Genomic DNA, 12,706 nt, shown 5'->3' on the forward strand with positions numbered 1-12,706 from the left:
AGAGAGAGAGAGAGAGAGAGAGAGAGAGAGAGAGAGAGAGAGAGAGAGAGAGCAATAGAAAGACTGAAAAACCCTGAAAATAAGATCGAGAAAGAGAAAAAAAAAGAGAGAGAGAAAAAAACCCAAGAACACCCTGAGACACCCCGACACACCCCCAGACACCCCTTACTCATTATAATGAACATAAACGTGCACCACTTCACCAGTATATTTTCTTTGTGATGGCAGATAATAAAAATCTGGAGTCACATCTTGTCCTGGTGACTTGCTGTGACCTTGACCTTGAGTGTGACCTTGAGAGTGACCTTGAGTATGACCTTGACCCCTGGGAAGTGAGTAAGTTGACCTCTGCTCGGCCCGCTGTGGTGGTGCACCTCTCGGCCTCTGCAGGGACCTGGAATCAATCTGGTGTTGACTTTGGTGATTGTTGTGGTGGTGGTGGTGGCCGTTCGGTGGTGCCTGGGGTCGGCTGGTGGTGCTGGTGACGGGCCTGGTGCTCTGGTGGTGCTGGTGTTGCGTGGTGTTGACCTGCCGTCGAGCGTTCACACCGTTTTCTCTCATCTCGGTAATAACAACGATGATAATAATAATAATAATAATAATAATAATAATAATAATAATAACAATAATAGTAGTAGTAGTAGTAGTAGTAGTAGTAGTAGTAGTAGTAGTAGTAGTAGTAGTAGTAGTGGTGGTGGTAGCAAGTGAAGCAAAATGTATGTTGTTCTGTTATGGACCAGTGGTGTTCAACCTGGGTGGAGAGTCCATCTTCTAGTGGACGAGATGAAGTGAGGGGTGGACAGGTGGACAGCTGTCTGGGGGTGGACTACTGGGTGGACGAGATCCTCACCTGCATGTGTCTCTATAATATACAAAGACTCTCTCTCTCTCTCTCTCTCTCTCTCTCTCTCTCTCTCTCTCTCTCTCTCTCTCTCTCTCTCTCTCCTATATTTCTTAAAACACATACTACCAATACATATTTATCTATTGTAACATCGAGGTTGCCACTTTGTCTACTCGCAAGACCCCGATAGTACAACCACGCGAGATATGAGATAGGAAACATTGATCTTAAGTATTAAAAAGGTGACATTCTTAATGAGACTTTTTTCTGGGTGGGGTGAACACCTTCTACTTCATCACCGCTACGGCTGCACCACAGTGAAGAGAGAGAGAGAGAGAGAGAGAGAGAGAGAGAGAGAGAGAGAGAGAGAGAGAGAGAGAGAGAGTCAACATGTACTTACAATGGTGACGCGCGTCCTGACACACACATAGGCCTACTGGCGCTGACACACAGGTCTATGTGAGTAATCCTCGGTGTCACATCACTCCCCCACCCCCCCCACACACAGAGACACTTTTCTGATAGGCCTACCCCAGGGTGCCACTTTTCTGATAGGCCTACCCCAGGGTGCCACTTTTCTGATAGGCCTACCCCAGGGTGCCACTTTTCTGATAGGCCACCCCAGGGTGCCACTTTTCTGATAGGCCTACCCCAGGGTGCCACTTTTCTGATAGGCCTGCCACTTTTCTGATAGGCCAGGGTGCCACTTTTCTTGACTTGAGCGACGTTTTGTCACTTTGCACAATTGTGGCGGCTTGGTTTGGCGGGAAAGTGAGCGTGGTGTGTCCTGTGTCATGTGTCGTGTGTCATGTGTCTGGCGCGGCGTGTCATGTGTCGTGTGAACACTGCAACACTCTCACAACACTGTGTTACTACACACATCCCAGCAAAGTGCCTTAAATCCACGCTAGAGTGTCGGGGCGCGGCACAGCATGCCCCACCACTGCACACACCCACACAAACTAAAGGGGCGCGGGCGCGGGCGCGGGCACCGTGTCGTTCCTTTAGGCTTCATAATATATCAAAAATCAAACCACACCAGCGAGACAAGTAACAAAAACAAAACGACAAATTAAGAGGTATGAGAATCACTAATTACACACACAAACAAACAATGGCGTCCTTGGAAAACAAACAAATAATATTAATGATAATATCTGAAGGGTGAGCGGCGCGGCGCTTTGTCGCGCGCTTGGCGCCAACACAGATTTCAAAATTATATTCATTAATAATTATTAATTTGCGTCAAAATACTCGTTCACAAACAACACTGTAGTGACGGAGTGGTGTCATCAGCGCAATAAACCTTAGAAAACAAATCTTTATAATACATTACATAAATATTACAACAAATATTTGTAATACATTACATAAATATTACAACAAATGTTTGTAATACATTACATAAATATTACAACAAATGTTTATAATACATTACACAAATCTTAGCAACAGTAGGCTAGCAATTCATTTTATTTCATTTCTTCTTGATCTGTTTCACTATTTTTTATAATTTTACAGCTTAACAAGATCATTAATTATTTCCTCCAGTGCTGGGAACCTTCCTTTACCTGAGACACGCCCATCACGCCCACGCCCACCCAGATATAAGAACATTTTTCAGGGTGTTTTTACGGTTCTCAAGGCAAAGTGACATGATTTCTACATTGCTAACAGGAGAAATATTCTTGAAAACCCTCTAGTCATCTCTAGGCCCTTGGAAAACAGTCGTGATGAGAGAATAAAGCTTTTTTAAGCAAGATTTTAAGATATCAGAGCAATTTTTAGGGTGTTTTGACGGTTTTAAAGGCAGAATGACATGATTTCTGCATTAGTAAGAGGAGAAACATTCTTGAAAACCCTCCAGTCATCTCTGAGGCCTTGGAAAACAGTCGTGGAGAGAGAATAAAGCTTTTTGCAATGTGGGCGTAATTCTGCCTTCAAAAGTACGCCTAGGGTGGGTTGGACGTAAAATTCACACGAAAAACTAGGATATTGTTGAATTTTGTAAGATTTCAGTACAGTATGGTGTGTTTATATAGAAGTCAAGTATTATATCACTGCCATTTCTTAAGTATACTGTTTCAAACTAATATATCTTGTTTGATGTTTTGTTATACGTTTTATCTAGTCATATCATACAACAAAACGACTATAAAGTGATATAGAGGGACAAAATTTTATTAAAGAGCGAAGAATTATGAGAAGAAGTCATTACGAAAAGATTGACTCAAAGCGAGAAGGTAAAATCAATAAACGACAGAAATTTATAGACGACAGAAGAGTGACGGTATTATAAGAACATCGCTATTATGGTATCAAGGACATTTAATATATATTTTAATTCCTATTTATATATGTTGAACTTTTTTCCCGTGCTGTGGGTGGAGTGGGCGGCGTGTCGGGGCGTGGGCGGCGTTGAAATAGGTGATATAAGATTTTGGTGTGTTCTGTTCTGTCTTATTTCAGTCCAGCTGGTCTATCCCAGTGCATCCCAGCCTCTTTCAGTGCATCCCAGCCTCTCCCAGTGCCTCCCAGCCTCTCCCAGTGCCTCCCAGCCTCTCCCAGTGCCTCCCAGCCTCTCCCAGCCTCTCCCAGTGCATCCCAGCCTCTCCCAGTGCCTCCCAGCCTCTCCCAGTGCCTCCCAGCCTCCCAGTGCCTCCCAGCCTCTCCCAGTGCCTCCCAGCCTCCCAGTGCCTCCCAGCCAGTCCCCAGCCTCTCCCAGTGCCTCCCAGCCTCTCCCAGTGCATCCCAGCCTCCCAGCCCCCAGTGCCTCCCAGTGCTCCCAGCCTCCCAGCCTCTCCCAGTGCCTCCCAGCCTCTCCCAGTGCCTCCCAGCCTCTCCCAGTGCCTCCCAGCCAGTGCCTCCCAGCCTCCCCAGTGCCTCCCAGCCTCTCCCAGTGCATCCCAGCCTCTCCCAGTGCCTCCCAGCCTCTCCCAGTGCCTCCCAGCCTCTCCCAGTGCCTCCCAGCCTCCCCAGTGCCTCCCAGCCTCTCCCAGTGCCTCCCAGCCTCTCCCAGTGCCTCCCAGCCTCTCCCAGTGCCTCCCAGCCTCTCCAGTGCCTCCCAGCCTCTCCCAGTGCCTCCCAGCCTCCCAGTGCCTCCCAGCCTCTCCCAGTGCCTCCCAGCCTCTCCCAGTGCCTCCCAGCCTCTCCCAGTGCCTCCCAGCCTCTCCCAGTGCCTCCCAGTCTCTCCCAGTGCCTCCCAGCCTCCCAGTGCATCCCAGCCTCTCCCAGTGCCTCCCAGCCTCCCAGTGCCTCCCAGCCTCTCCAGTGCCTCCCAGCCTCTCCCAGTGCCTCCCAGCCTCTCCCAGTGCCTCCCAGCCTCTCCCAGTGCCTCCCAGCCTCTCCCAGTGCCTCCCAGCCTCTCCCAGTGCATCCCAGCCTCTCCCAGTGCATCCCAGCCTCTCCCAGTGCCTCCCAGCCTCTCCCAGTGCCTCCCAGCCTCCCCAGTGCATCCCAGCCTCTCCCAGTGCCTCCCAACCTCTCCCAGTGCATCCCAGCCTCTCCCAGTGCCTCCCAACCTCTCCCAGTGCCTCCCAGCCTCTCCCAGTGCCTCCCAGCCTCTCCCAGTGCATCCCAACCTCTCCCAGTGCCTCCCAATCTCTCCCAGTGCAACCCAGTCTCTCCCAGTGCCTCCCAGCCTCTCCCAGTGCCTCCCAACCTCTCCCAGTGCCTCCCAGCTCCTCCCAGTCTCTCCCAGTGCCTCCCAGCCTCTCCCAGTGCATCCCAACCTCTCCCAGTGCCTCCCAGTCTCTCCCAACCTCTCCCAGTGCCTCCCAGCCTCTCCCCGTGCCTCCCATCCTCTCCTATTGCCTCCCAGCCTCTCCCAGTGCCTCCCAGCCTCTCCCAGTGCATCCCAACCTCTCCCAGTGACATCACAGCTTTTTCCAGTGCATCCCAGCCTTTCCCAGTGCCTCCCAGCCTCTCCCAGTGCCTCCCAGCCTCTCTCAGTGTATTCCAGCCTTTCCCAGTTGAGTTGAGTTGAGTTGTAGGTCAGGAGAGATGCCTTTGTATCGGCTCTCCCTGACGTATTTTTCTGGCTGTCATGGTCTTTTGTTCTTTCACTTATTGATTTCTGTTATCATCTTCTATTTCCTTGATCTTCTTTTGTCTTACATTCCAAAATTTTTGCAGAGTTGTGTTTGTTTGTTGTATGTCTGTATTGTTAAAAGCAGAGCCCCAATTATTTTTCAGTATTTTCCTGGTATGGCTGGTGTATTAATTTCTCCTCTTTATGCTTTGGCAAAATGAATTGATGTTACAATTAACGCTTTTTCATCTTGAAAGATTTTTGTATGCAGTATTTTAGAACAAAATGTTATTTTCAATTGTACTACGTTCTGTGAAACCTCCTTGCGTTTGTTTCCTAAGCTGTTCTTTGTTATGTGATCTTCTAAGCTATCTCTTATGATTGACATCATTAGTTTATACCCAACGTTAGTTAATGCAATAGGTCTCAAATCCTTGGCTTTTGGGCATCTTGTTTTGGGGATCATCACTGTCCTTGATTCTTTCCAGCTTGGTGGTACATGGCCTGACTCTAATGTACTTTTCATTCCCTTTGCTAATATTTCCTTTAATACTGTGCTATTTCCTATCTCCTTGTACATTTGTCCTTTAATATTATCTGTCCCCACAGCTCGTTTGCTCTTCATTTTCCCAGACACCTCGCCACTCTTTCCTCTGTGATAATGTTCTGTTGTAATTGCACCTCTCCTCCTGTCACCCTTCTTGCCATGTCGATGTGTTCCCATACCTCCACTGCACAAGTCTGTATATATTGCATTTGTGTCCCTTGTTCATCAACTGCGTTCAGCCTAACTGATCGTTTCTCTTCTATGTCTTTGATCATGTTCTCATACTCCTCTCTCTTCCTCACATTCCACATTTCTTCAATATTGTTTTCATATTTTCTATATATGTTGCTCCACAATTTCTTTACCTCCTCCCCCCGCCACCTTCTCCTGCTCCAGTTGTACCCCATCTTCTCCATAGATTTTTAGGGGATTTTTCTCCTTGATCTTTTCCCCTTTTAGCTTCTTAATGTACTCCCACATCTTCTTTCCTCCATCCTTGCTTTCCTTCATTTCTTTGACTGTTTTCTCTTCTTGTTTACAGATCTCCTTTTTTATTAGCACATGTACCCTTTCTTTTTGCTTTGGGTATAACTCCTTCCACCTTTCCCTCTCTTCTTCATTTGTTGTTGCATTTCTCCTCCTCCTTTCTTTGATTTCTTTCCTAATTACATCATTTATCCATACAGGCTCTGTGTTCTTGCTATTCTTTTCTCCTCTTCTCCTATATTTTCCTTTTAGCACCTTCTCTTTATTAGTGACTCCAATTTTTCAATGTTCTCCACTTCCTTATTTAGCGCCTGGCTTTCCATGCACACCCAAAATCTTTCTAAGGAATTATTGTCTGTTTTATAATACTCCTTCACAACCCACTCTTTTCTCTCACATTTTTTCTTCTTCTCTTTTATTATTAGCTCCACTTCAATTGGATTGTGGTCTGACATGTCAAAATGTCCTTCTCCTCATCTATATGCATGCTCTTGAATTTCCTATAGACTTGATTTGTTGCCAGTACATAATCAATAACACTCCTTTGTTCATTTCTGCTCCATGTGAACTCTCCTCCTGTGCATTTGCAATCATCATTTAACATTATCAATTCCAAAATGATTTCTCCATTTGTATTCACCTTCTGCTCCCCTTTGAAGCCCACATGTCCATTAAAGTCACCCATGACTAAGAGCGGGTGAGAGTTTCCATTTATTATCCTTTCCATTTGTAGCTTAATATTATTATTTCTGGGTGGATCGTTAACACTCAGGTAAACCACTACTAGTCTCATCTCCCATCCTCTCATTTTCCCTTTTGTGTGCAATATATCCGGACATTTTGTTGGTATCTTCTCTAGGTCTACTCCTGTATCCTTCCTATATAGCACCATTAGTCCTCCTCCCTTTCTATCTTGCTCCTCTCTCATATTATCTACTATCACACAGTTATCACTGAAGTTTATATCTCTTAGCTTCTTCTGGGTCTCTGTTAAGCAAACTATACTATCATCACTCACTAACTCTTCTACTTCTTTTGCTTTAGTTTGTGTTAGCCCTTGTATATTTATTACACTCATTTTGACACTCTTTTCGCTGATTTCTTTGTCCCGTACACCTGTATTTCAGTCCCCACCAGTGCCTTCTCCTACTCTCACAATTTTTCCCCTCTGTATTTTCCACTGGCCTCCTTGTCTTCTTTTGTCTTGCAACTTTTCCTTTAGCATTGCGTCTTGTTCTCTCTCTTTCTTAGTTTTGTCAGGGGCAATCCTGATTTGACTTATGTCTTCCTCATGACAGTCTCTCAGCTGTCTGCCCTCTTCACCACCTCCCATTTATCATATACATCACGCAGACATACATACTATTAGGGGCCTCTCACTCCCTCTCACTTTCATTCCCATTCTGTACACCTCCACCTGTGCTCCTTCCACCCATAACTTCTCATGAAATACATGCTCACAGACTTCTCTGTCCTCCTTTTTTAACCCCTTCAGTACTGGGACACATTTTTACCTTGAGATTTGTGTGCCATTAGACCATTTTATTGACATTAGGAAGGGTGTATGGAGGGCAGAAGATTAATGGCCACAGTCTTCACTATTTTAACCCCTTCAGTACTGGGACACATTTTTACCTTGAGATTTGTGTGCCATTAGACCATTTTATTGACATTAGGAAGGGTGTATGGAGGCAGAAGATTAATGGCCACAGTCTTCACTATTTTAACCCCTTCAGTACTGGGACACATTTTTACCTTGAGATTTGTGTACCATTAGACCATTTTATTGACATTAGGAAGGGTGTATGGAGGACAGAAGATTAATGGCCACAGTCTTCACTATTTTAACCCCTTCAGTACTGGGACACATTTTTACCTTGAGATTTGTGTACCATTAGACCATTTTATTGACATTAGGAAGGGTGTATGGAGGGCAGAAGATTAATGGCCACAGTCTTCACTATTTTAACCCCTTCAGTACTGGGACACATTTTTACCTTGAGATTTGTGTACCATTAGACCATTTTATTGACATTAGGAAGGGTGTATGGAGGCAGAAGATTAATGGCCACAGTCTTCACTATTTTAACCCCTTCAGTACTGGGACACATTTTTACCTTGAGATTTGTGTGCCATTAGACCATTTTATTGACATTAGGAAGGGTGTATGGAGGGCAGAAGATTAATGGCCACAGTCTTCACTATTTTAACCCCTTCAGTACTGGGACACATTTTTACCTTGAGATTTGTGTACCATTAGACCATTTTATTGACATTAGGAAGGGTGTATGGAGGGCAGAAGATTAATGGCCACAGTCTTCACTATTTTAACCCCTTCAGTACTGGGACACATTTTTACCTTGAGATTTGTGTACCATTAGACCATTTTATTGACATTAGGAAGGGTGTATGGAGGGCAGAAGATTAATGGCCACAGTCTTCACTATTTTAACCCCTTCAGTACTGGGACACATTTTTACCTTGAGATTTGTGTGCCATTAGACCATTTTATTGACATTAGGAAGGGTGTATGGAGGACAGAAGATTAATGGCCAGTCTTCACTATTTTAACATCTTCATTACTGGGACACATTTTTACCTTCAAAGTGACTAACTTTACCGATTAGAGAGAGAGAGAGAGAGAGAGAAGGGCTTAGTGACGTATCCAGCCCTAACATTGTCAAGCCACACCATAAGACACCGCCAAGCTCCTCTGAAGTGACGGGTTGTGTGTCTAACCTTCATCAATAGAGTATAGTTGAAGTTGTTATTGTTTTTAAGGTTCCAGTGAGAGATTAACAACATTTCTAAATTATTAACAGCAGGAACACTCTACCTAGTCACCTCTGTGGCCTTCATGGAGAGAGAGAGAGAGAGAGAGAGAGAGAGAGAGAGAGAGAGAGGGGGATAATTTTACATAAAACAGCCTGCCCCCACACACGCACATTAATAGTAGTAATAATAATAACACTGCTGCTCCTGCTACTACTACTCGCTCCTCTTTTGTCCCTGCTATGCATTTGAGGCGCGCAGCAGCATCAGAAAACAGTGAGAATTGAAGGAAATGTTGGGGCGGGCTGTGGGTGAGGTGGGCGGCGGGCGGTGTTAACTGGGGTACATATACACAACCATCGCCTTATTTACCACAGTAATGGCTATTTATCTAGTATGGTGGGTGATTCTGGCTTTGCTTCACTCTCTGGGTCTGGAAACACAGGGGGAGTGGAAGCAGACATTGCTGGACTGTCCATGGGGAAGGCAGGGGTGAGGCGCCCCCCGTGGGTTCAATATTTACGTAGATAATTCATTTAAAAAATCGCCACAAGAAAAACGGCTCCCAGACTAGTATACACTACACTTTTAGGCGCGATAAATAGTGTAACTAATAATCAAAATATAATATTCCTACCGGGTGGTTTTTATTGAAAGCGGTGGAAAGGAAGGTGTTTGTGTCCAATTAACGGGTGACAAACACACCACAATGTCGAGATAGAAAGCTCACCCAAACTACGTTATATTACATTTTCTGAATAACACAAATTTTCGCTTTCCAGCCGAATAAAGAAAACACAGATTCTTTGTCATATAAAGATTTTTGTTTTCTATTTTGTTACCATTCAAAATTTTGAAATTGAAAATACGAATAGGTAGACTAAACTTTATGGAATATTGTTACTTGAATCATGTTTTTCATATCTTTTAAGTGTTATATCAAGCACCAAAACAATCCTAGGCGTGCTGATAAAAAAAAAAAACGTTATATTCCTTGCAGTGACTTTAACGTTATTTTTTCGGTAAACCAAAACACAGCTGGACTCGATTCTATTGTAGTTTAGAAATTAGTTTACTTTACTAATAACAAATCAGATATCAGAAAAGTGCCAACATCACTAAATAAGTAGAAATATTTCAATCCTTACGGCGAAATATGTTTTTTTATGAAGATTTGTGAGTAACCCCAACACCCCCATTTCGGTATTGGGAATATAATACACATGTTATTTTCATTTTTCTTTACCATTTCATATTTTATTTATTTTATTTCAATGTTATTTTGAATTTTATAAGAAGTTTGAGTGATAGAGGAAGTGTATACAATGATGTCGACATTTTGCGTAGAAGAAGAAGAAGATCCGCCATTGTTAGCTCTGTTTTGAGATTTTTACAGTTTTTGAACATTTGTGGAGCAGGTGAGTTATTCCCAAGTGTGTGCGTGTACATGCTTATTATCTAAAGTATGTAGAGTTAGTGAGACGTGCCAATTAAGGTGAAAAAAGTCTGGTAAAGTGAAAATAAGTGCGTCTTTATAAGCAAACTTTTGGGTTTTGTTGCCTCATATTTGCGGTGGTCATTCCTGCCCTCCTACGCATTGTCACGCCCCATATTGCCTCCATAGATAGCTTATGCACCCATACACCTCCCATGCGCGGGATAGTTTGATAGTTGAAGCGGTTACTGAGATATGGTGGTGTTCTTGTGTTAGGCAGTGTCCGCCATCCTGCCTTCCACATCGGCCCTCTCTGTGTTAACTATTTTCAGTTTTTCTTATTTACTACGCCTTGTCACGCCCCATATTGCCTCCGTAGATAGTTTGTGGATCCATACACCTCCCATATGCGTGATAGTTTGATAGTTGAAGTGGTTAGTGAGATATGGTGGTGTTATAGTGTGGTAGGCAGTGTCCTTCACTCTTTCCTACGCCTTGTCACGCCTCATTTATACTATTACTACCACCACCACCACTACAACAACTACCACTATTCCAGAGGTGCACCATGGCTTGCCACAATGTCACAATGGGTTCTTGGAGAGCCGCTGCTGTTGACTTGCTGCATGTCTCCTCTCTGCGGCAAAACTCCACAAATACTCCACTCACCAAGTTCCAGAGGGAGAGGTGAGTGTGTGTGGGTGTGGGAAAGGTGTCCTCAGGTGTGCTGTGAGTGTGGTGTGTGTGTAAGTGTGTTTTTTGTACGTTTTTGTAATGTCAACTATAGCTACCTATGTATAGTGTTTATTTTTTTTTTTTTTGGTGTTGGTTGGCTAGGGTAAACTTATTGTGGGCGTTATCCAGGTGTGATTTAATGGTTGTTTGTGGAGTGTGTGTGTGTGTGATGCAATATTTTTAGGTAATTTTTGGTGCGTTTTGGTTAGGTAATGTTTGTCTTGTTTCCTCCATATCTCCCTCCACAGGTTACCTCCAGGCTTTTCCTTCAGTAGACTATTTCCTCCATGTTTCCTCCACTTTCCCTCTAATTTTGAGTCTCCTATCTCACTTCTATCATAGTCAAAATAGTACTTTTCCAAATCTCACTTCAAAACCTGACAATTTTTCTCATTTTTCCCTCCACCACCTCCTTTTCTTTCCTCCATATCTCCCTCCACACACTGTGCTGGTGTGTGCAGGTGTGGGAAAGGTTTCCGCAGGTGTGGTGTGTGTGTGTGGTACGTGTGGTGTGTGTGTAAATGTTTTTAGTGTAAGCTACTATATATTTTTTGGGTGTGTGTTTTTTGCATTTTCCAGTGTTTGCAAAGGGTTGTTTGTGGTTTGTTGGTGTGTGCAGGTGTGGGAATGGTGTGTGCTGGTGTGCTGTGTGTTTGGTGAGTGTCGGGTGTGTGAAAGCGTGTTTTTCCTTACAATTTTGTCTCATAAACCTCAATTTTTTCACTTGTTTTGGCCGGAAAATATTTGTCTTTTTAAAATCCTCCTATTACCACCACCACCACCACCATCACTGTCCAACCACACCCACAACCACCACAAACAACCAACATTACCACATCAGATGCTCACAAAACCACACCATTTCACTACCACCACTAGTACTATTATAACCACCACCACCTCCTCCCAACAGGATCACCAGCCACCACCGGCCGTACTAAAGGAAGTGGCTCTATGTGGGGATGGAACATGGCAACTACACCAGCTGGGACACACCTAGCCAACTGTGAGTATTCAAGGCTGTTTTAGGGTGTTTGAAGACTTTGAGGGTGTTTAAGGCTACTTTAGGGTGTTTTAAGGCTGTCTTAGGGTATTTTTAGGCTGTTTTAGATTGTTTAAGGCTATTTTAGGGTGTTTGAAGAATTTTAGGATGTTTAAGGCAGTTTTAAGCTATTTTAAGGGTGTTTAAGACTGTTTTAGTGTTTTTAGGGTTATTTTAAGGCTATTTAAGGGTGTTTAAGACTGTTTTTAACTATTTTAGGCTATGTTAGGGTGTTTTAAGGGTGTTTCAAGATATTTACAGTACATGCACACACCATCACTCCATCAGTGCTTCATCTACTCGCTTTGTGTGTTTTTTATGATTCAGTGACAAAGTGGCTAACTGTTTTCAGGGACACTGGGTACGGTGGCTTGGGGGGAGGGACCGTGTGGCCTGAGGGGAGGGGTGGTGGCCGGTGGGCAGTGTGTTACTGACCAGTGTGGTGTAATGGTGTTGTCATTGTCACCCTTGAGGGATTCTGAGGGTGAGCTGGCTCTATTAGATGAATTACAGGATTCTGAGGACAATGAGAGTCAATCAGAAGGACTCATTAGTGACTCACATGAGGAATATTTGCCAGAAAAGGACAGTGAGGCCAGGAGCTCCCAGGAAGAAAGTGATGGAAGTGGTGAGGATGACAATTAAGGGAGATGGAAAGCATATATGTTGATTTAGAAGAGTGTATGGTTTAAAATGTGGACATGGAAGTGGGGAGGATGACAATTAATGGACATGGAAAGCATAGATGTTGATTTAGAAGAGTGTATGGTTTTAAATGTCAACATGGAAGCAGTGAGGATGACAATTAAGAGAGA

The 12,706-nt window shown here is 44.1% G+C and overlaps 1 protein-coding gene and 1 long non-coding RNA gene across 6 annotated transcripts in view; both read left to right on the forward strand.

Annotated features, from left to right (window-relative positions):
• The window catches only part of LOC123502382, a 137,133-nt gene that overhangs the window by 30,473 nt on the left and 93,954 nt on the right, over positions 1-12,706 (forward strand). The window lies entirely within an intron of this gene.
• Positions 10,025-11,855, forward strand: LOC123502409. Its single transcript, XR_006674035.1, has 3 exons — positions 10,025-10,097; positions 10,674-10,801; positions 11,763-11,855. It is a non-coding gene; the product is annotated as an uncharacterized LOC123502409 (long non-coding RNA).

This window comes from Portunus trituberculatus, chromosome 11 (assembly GCF_017591435.1).
Source record: "Portunus trituberculatus isolate SZX2019 chromosome 11, ASM1759143v1, whole genome shotgun sequence".
Classification (NCBI taxonomy): domain Eukaryota; kingdom Metazoa; phylum Arthropoda; class Malacostraca; order Decapoda; family Portunidae; genus Portunus; species Portunus trituberculatus.